A 7,986-nucleotide genomic window follows, 5' to 3' on the forward strand; every position below is an offset into this window, starting at 1 on the left:
GCAATGCCCAAAATTTTAGAATTCAATGTCCAGAAGAGATGGCAAAAGTAAAAGTTTAGAGATTTTGAATTCCATTTGTTTTTTATATTAGATTGTCCGTAGAAAAAATAGATGATGAAATCCAAGCGATTTTTCTGGATATCTTTTCCGTTCGCTGATCGTTTTATTTTTTTTTTAAATTTCAGTCGGCATGTTCTACAAAATGGCGCCCAGAAGTTGTTATTCAGCCATATTTTACTAAAGCGCTTTCTATCGGCTCGTCCGGAACGGTTGTTGTTGTTGTTGTTGTTGTTGTTGCTGCTGCTGTTGTTTCCTTTTTCTTTTCCTTTGAGGCTTAGTGTATTTATAGTTTAATGATAATCGGACGCACCGATATAAAGCGCTCTGGAGTAGAATATGGCTGAACAACAACCTTTGGGTGCACATTTGCTACAACATACAGATTGAAAAAAAAAAAAAAAAAAAGACAGAAGAATCAAAAAGATATCCAGAAGAAAAGGATAACTTTGTCGTGTTCAATGAGATGAGCTTTTATTTTTTTTACATGGTGGTCACCACTTATCAAGGCCCAGAAAATACACACACACACACACACACACACACACACACACACACACACACACACACACATATATATATATATATATATATATATATATATATATATATATATATATATATATATATATATATATATATATATATATATATATATGGCATAATCACGTTGACACACCGGTTCTCGTCAGATCACCGAAGTTAAGCAACGTTGAGCCTGGCTAGTACCAGATGGGTGACCATTTGGGAATTCTAGGCGCTGTATGTGCTTTCCGCTTATCTCGGCATTGTTTCCAGTCGTCCTAAACCTCCACTTGCCACTGGTATTCAACAATGTCGAAGCAGGAGAGGTGTGGTTGGAGATTGCGCAACTCTTGCCACAAAAATTTTCCGCGCAGGCACCCTTACTGTGGGTATCCATAGTTTGTCAAGACTGAAGGAAGCCTTTATATATATATATATATATATATATATATATATATATATATATATATATATATATATATATATATATACTGTATTAACAAAACCAAGACTTCAAAAAAGGAATTGGTAGCAATAAAAATGTATTTCATTGTAAGTTACAATTGTTTCATGACTAGTTGGGCAATTTCAAGCATTATGGCGTTTGAAAATTTTCCCATAACAAGCTTTTCTTCAGACTTCTTGAATAAAAACACTTTAACAATAGAACATTATTTAACGAAATTTCTCTTAAAGGAAAAGAAGCATGCGAAAACATTTATCCTGGGTGCATCCTTGTCAAGAGCCTATTTAAATATTAATATATCACCTAATTTTCGTATAATTATTTAAAAACCTGTCATAAGAAGTTGTTACAAAAACCCGTAGGCATTTAATATCTTTTAATAAAACTATTCGTTGAATTCTTAAATTAGATTTCTATATTTCTGTATTTCACATAATTAAATTTTAAAAAAATGTTTAGAATTTTATTTTTATATTTATAATATGGCCAGAACGCCCTTGCTATAACGTTACGGTTAAGTTAGTTTCGTATTCGCTCTATGCTGGTTTTAATGTTTACAAAATATCGGCTATCTTATTACTTAGATTTAAGACCAGTTTTAGGTTAATATTTTATTAAATAGGGAAATAAAAGCTGGCATTACCTTATATTTAGTTAATCCTCATACATCATTCGAGGATAGGGACCCCATTCTATTTTTTTTATTATTTAATATTCAATTATTCTCTTTCATTCTAATCTATTTTGATTATCGATAATTGGTAAATCCTAGCTACGAAGGGGGATAATCCATCTTATTATTGATGTTCAAAAATTAGTTGAAAAATTATGGGAAACAAAGGTATTCGTAGGTACTTATAACAATTAAAGGGAGACAATTAGTTTAGTGAATACTAAAAAGCGTCTATGATTTATTAATTTAATTAAACATATATAGAAAAGGCTATGATAGCTTATTAAATAAATTAAAAATTTAAAACATGTTTTTAATCTTAAAGCTGATTGTGTACCCATGGGGTTAACCTACATCTGTCATTAATCCATAATCTACTGGGGTTACTCATGATTTCAAAACCAAAATTACAATTCGTGCATTATGTTCTTGGACACAGAAATAAAATGATATATTTCCTATTAATAATTATTCTGACAATAATATATATATATTTTTCTGTGAAAATATTCTTTATTCACTTATATTTCCTTATACCAATCGTTATTTAAGAAGCTCAATGTCATTTCAAAGTATACAATGATTGAATAACAAAAGTCTATATTCCAAATTTCATGATGTTGACCATCTTACAATTTATTCGTTTAATTCGGTCGACACTTACAATTCTTGACATTATATGTTTCATAGCACAACATCAATCACTTAATGACAATATCAATCAGTGAATCTATTTTGCCCTTAACTCATCAGAAGAAATACCAACAAGCAATCCACCAAAAGGAATAAAACGCGCTTCGACATGATTAAATAATAGGAAACTTAGAAGAGAAGCTGGAAATATCTCATAGCTTTCTCACATTACACAATATATATAGATATGTATATATAATATGAAGCTGAATGTGTGTGTGTGTGTGTGTGTGTGTGTGTGTGTGTGTGTGTGGGTGGGTGTGTGTGTGTGGTCACGAATAGGCTCCTATATGGTTGACTATTTTTAAAAACTGATTACATATAATGATAGAAGATGTACCGAGACCCAGGAATGGGTATGTTTGATCTGGCAGAACGGTGTTTCATTAAAATTGTGGGGTCTACGTTCGCGCCTGGTCCACAAAATATGGAAATAAAAAATTAAAAAATTAAAAAAAACGTTTACAAGTGTTTTTGATATAGGTGTACATCAGAATACTTTGATAAGTATGTTTTAATTAAATAGGGATGGTATAATAAAATTGTGGGGTCTGTGTTCGCGCCTGGTCTCCATAGAATGGAAATAGGCACAAACTTTAATAAAGACTTTTCATATCTATCTGCATAAGTATATTTTGATAATTATGTTTCAGTTTGAAGAAATATGGTATAATAAAATTATGGGGTGTTCGTTCGCGCCTAACCTCCATAGAATGGAAATATGGCACAAAGTTTAACAAGGTTTTTTTTAATATTGTGATAAGTGTTTCAGTGTGAACAGGTATGGTATAATAAATTATGGGGTTTATCTATTTTATTTTTACTTTCATCATATTTTGCTTTGGTTTTGATACACACAAATTCGAAGCTATCTCTTTACAACCCTTCCTTTCTGTTTTCCTATCATACTTTCATAAATCAAAGTCCATTTTCTGTAGGCTGTTTTTTAACCCAGTAAATAACGGATACTTTTGCTAGTACATATATATATGTGTGTGTGTGTGTGTGTGTGTGTGTGTGTGTGTGTGTGTGTGTGTGTGTGTGTGTGTGTGTGTTTATATCGGAGATGGATACAAATCCGTATGTAGATTAGGAAGTAAATCACAATATAAGTTGTCTTTGTTTCGGGTGTTCTTTTATCAATTTCTGTGTTTGGATTTCCGTTACGGGAACACCGCACCCTTCCACCCTGCACCCACATGAACGTAAGTGGAATTATTTTGCCAATGATACAAGGGATATTTGAACGGTTGCCGGAAGTGACTGAAATCGAATGCAAATAAATGCATTTTATGTGTGAAAGTTTCAACAGGAAAAAAACGTTGCGACGAATTTTGATTCACAAGAGAAAAGATTTATAACTTGTTCATTCTCACGTCGGGTATTTTTTTTTTCATGGTGAACCATTGCTTTTAGGAACACCTGTGTGTATCTTGCGGATCTATATATATATATATATATATATATATATATATATATATATATATATATATTACATTTTAAATTTGTCTTTACATAAGCAGTAATTTGTTGCTACACCGTCATGAGCATGTTTCGGTCTTCTAGTGTTTAGTAACTAGAGATCTCTTCAGGCAACAAACGCTTATTTACGAAAGCGCTGGTTGCCTGAAGAGGTCTCTAGTTGCTAAACACGAGAAGACCGAAGCATGCTCATAACTGCGTAGCAACAAATAACTGCTTATGGAAAGACAAATTGAAAATGTAACTTGCTCTACTTCCGTATTGAGCATTCTTGTATTAACCTCGTTATATTTCATTGGTTACCCTACTTTTGAAAAATAGCAACTTCAAATTTTATATATATATATTTATAATTATGTTATCAAAGTGAAAATCTTTAACAAAGCAAGACTTATCTAGATAGGAAAGGCTCAACACTTTCAAGGGGGGCAAAAACAATATTAAATGAAAGATGAGAAAAAAGTTATATATAATGTTATTACATCATCAAAACAAAAAAGAAAACGAGGGGAAATTTAAGTAAAAAAAAGCTCATATAGATCATTACATTTCGAAGCTAAATGCTTTTCGTCAAAAGAAAAGAAGGACCAAAATTATACAAAACGGGTAAGGGTAAATCGGAAGAGTAGTATACATGTAGGTAATATTTAAAAAAAATATAGGCTACTATGAAATAATTGAGATTATTAAAGAAGAACCAATAATAAAAAAGGAAAAATAGGACTATATATATATATATATAATATAATATAAAGCTGAATGTGTGTGTGTGTGTGTGTGTGTGTGTGTGTGTGTGTGTGTGTGTGTGTGTGTGTGTGTGTGTGTGTGTGTGTGTGTGTGTGGTCAGGAATAGGCTCCTATATGGTTGACTATTTTAAAAAGTTGATTACATATAATAATAGAAGATGTATCGAGACACAGGAATGGGCATGTTTGATCTGGCAGAACGATGGTTCATTAAAATTGTGGGGTCTACGTTCGCGCCTGGTTCACAAAGTATGGAAATAAAAAATTTAAAATTAAAAAAAAAACGCTTACAAGTGTTTTTGATATAGATGTACATCAGAACACTTTGATAAGTATGTTTTAACTTAAATAGGGATGGTATAATAAAATTGTGGGGCTGCGTTCGCGCCTGGCCTCCATAGAATGGAAATAGGCACACACTTTAATAAAGACTTTTCATATCTATCTGCGTAAGTATACTTTGATAATTATGTTTCCGTTTGAAGAAATATGGTATGATAAAATTATGGGGCGTTCGTTCGCACCCGACCTCCATAGAATGGAAATATGTCAAAATGTTGAACAAGGTTTTTTTAATATAGATCCACAGAATATTGTGATAAGTGTTTCAGTGTGAACAAGTATGGTATAATAAATTATGGGTTTGTCTATTTTATTTTTACTTTCATCATAATTTGCTTTGGTTGCGATACACCCAAATTCAACCAAAATTTACAATCCTTCCTTTTCATAACCTATCATACTTTCATAAATCAGAGTCCATTTTCTGTAGGCTGCTTTTTTTTTAACCCAGTCAACGACGGGTACTTTTGCTAGTATATATATATATATATATATATATATATATATATATATATAAAGCTGAATGTGTGCGTGTGTGTGCGTGTGCACAAATATGCTGCTATAGGGTTTACTATTACACAAAACTGACTTAATACAATGATAGAAGAGGTATCAAGGAGCAAAAATGGGTATGTTACATTTTGACAAAGAGGGCTTTATTAAAAATGTGGGGTCTGCGTTCGCGCCCAGTCCCCAAAGAATGGAAATATAAAAAAGGAAAAAAGAAACATTTACAAGGCTGTTTGATATAGATGCGCATAAGAATATTTTGACATTTCAGCTTGAACAGGGATGCTATATAAAAATTGTGGGAGTCTTCATTTGTGACTAGCATCCAAAGAATTAAAATATGGCACAAACTTTAAAAATCACTCCAATATCTATCTGCGTAAGTATACTTTTATAATTATGTTTCACTTTGAAGAAATGTGGTATAATATAATTATGGGGTTTGCGTTCGCGCCTGATCTACATAGAATGAAAATGTATCACAAAGTTTAACAATTTTTTAAAATGTAGGTCTACATAAGATTATTGTGATAGGAGTATTTAAATTTGAATAGGTAAGGAATAAAAAAAATATGGGGTCTATCTAGATTTCATAGAAGTAATTTTGATTTATTTTTACTAAAATATAGTTTAGGAAAAATAAGTTGTTTGTGAGTAATGTCGAAACCAATTTATGTTACAGAAATAGAATTTGACCAATATTTAAATAATCTATATAATAAGGCTGAATGTGTGTGTGTGTGTGGGGGGGGTGTTCACGAATAGGCTCCTATATACAAACCACAAACAATGATAGAATAAGTATTGAGGGTCAAAAATGGGTATGTTACATTTTGAACAGTGGTAGTTCATTAAAGTTGTGGGACCTGTGTATGCACCTAGCCCATAAAATATAGAAGAAAAAAAAACGTAGCCTATTTTTTAACCCAGTCAACGACGGGTACTTCTGCTAGTATATACATATATATATATATATATATATATATATATATATATATATATATATATATATATATCTTCAGAGTGAGTAAATATTGATTGGTTATTGAACTTACTTACTAAATAGATAGAAAGACTGAATGCCATCGATAAACAGATATGCATATAATACATAGACGTATATATCCGAATAGTAGAGGTTAGTGTTATATATATATATATATATATATATATATATATATATATATATGTGTGTGTGTGTGTGTGTGTGTGTGTGTATGTGTGTGTAGTCATCTACATACAGTACGGTTTCGCTATTTCACAGCTCATCAGTGCGGCTAGACAAGCAACTACCTCAAGCCAGGATCGAAACTCGATCGCCCAAACCACAGTCGGAGCTTTTAACCGTTGTGCTATTACGGCTGCTATATTTATAGCTACTGCTGTATGTATGTATGTATGTATGTATGTATGTATGTATGTATGTATGTATGTATGTATGTATGTTAGGTCATGTCATATGCTACTGGTACCATGTAACCAAGTACGACCTGCCTCATGGTCGGATCACCGGCGACTAAACTGATTCCCCCACAAGACTTGTTTGGTTGTTTTTTTTTGTTTTTGTTTTTTGTTTTTTTTTTTTGCTCAACATACAAGTCCAAACACCCGGGCAATGCCGGGCTGAAATGCTAGTATTATATATATATATATATATATATATATATATATATATATATATATATATATATATATATATATATATATATATATATAGGTATTTGGACATGTAAAAAACATTGTTAATTCACTGCCCCATAACAGCAGCCGTATTGCTGTCGTTTGGCGGTCGGGTTTCGATCGTGACTTGAGGTAGTTGCTTGTCTAGCTGCACTGATGAGCTGTGAAACAGTACTGTATGTGGATGACTACATATATATATATATATATATATATATATATATATATATATAACAGTAATCTACGAACATGCATGTTTCGAGGTACTTCCTCTCGTCCGCGTAACTTGACTGCTTCTAGGATTGGAACCTCAGACTATATGTGTTATGGCCGAGTACGTTGACCGTTACGCCACGGATCTTAGATGAATTTATGTGTTATTTTTATTGATATATTTTAATCTTATATTTTTTGCTGATTTTTTTAAACGGTAATTGGTTTGAGACGCTATTGACCGTATTATAATTTAAAAATCAATAAAATCTCCCTTTCTCTCTGTCTCTGTCTCTCTGTCTCGCTGTCTCTCTGTGTGTCTGTCTGTCTGTCTCTCTCTCTCGCGATATATATATATATATATATATATATATATATATATATATATAGTAATGTGATTGATAATTTATAATTAAAATTAGAATTAAAAATTAAAAATCTGTTTCATAAGAATTAAAAATTAAAAATCTGTTTCATAAGAAGGAACAACAACAAAGTTAATAATTTGTACGATCGTTTCGAGCTTATTATATATCTGCATTACAACGAGCACTGTTCTTTTCTTGTGTTTTAATTGAATTAGTAATTTTACTATCAC

General features: G+C 31.5%; 1 pseudogene; it reads left to right on the plus strand.

The window, feature by feature from the left end:
- The first annotated feature begins 709 nt into the window (after positions 1-709).
- On the plus strand, positions 710-826 carry LOC145246375 (5S ribosomal RNA; annotated as a pseudogene).
- The last annotated feature ends 7,160 nt before the right edge of the window (positions 827-7,986 follow it).

The sequence above is a fragment of the Euprymna scolopes genome, chromosome 23, assembly GCF_053919585.1.
Source record: "Euprymna scolopes isolate OS-2025 chromosome 23, ASM5391958v1, whole genome shotgun sequence".
Taxonomy (NCBI): domain Eukaryota; kingdom Metazoa; phylum Mollusca; class Cephalopoda; order Sepiida; family Sepiolidae; genus Euprymna; species Euprymna scolopes.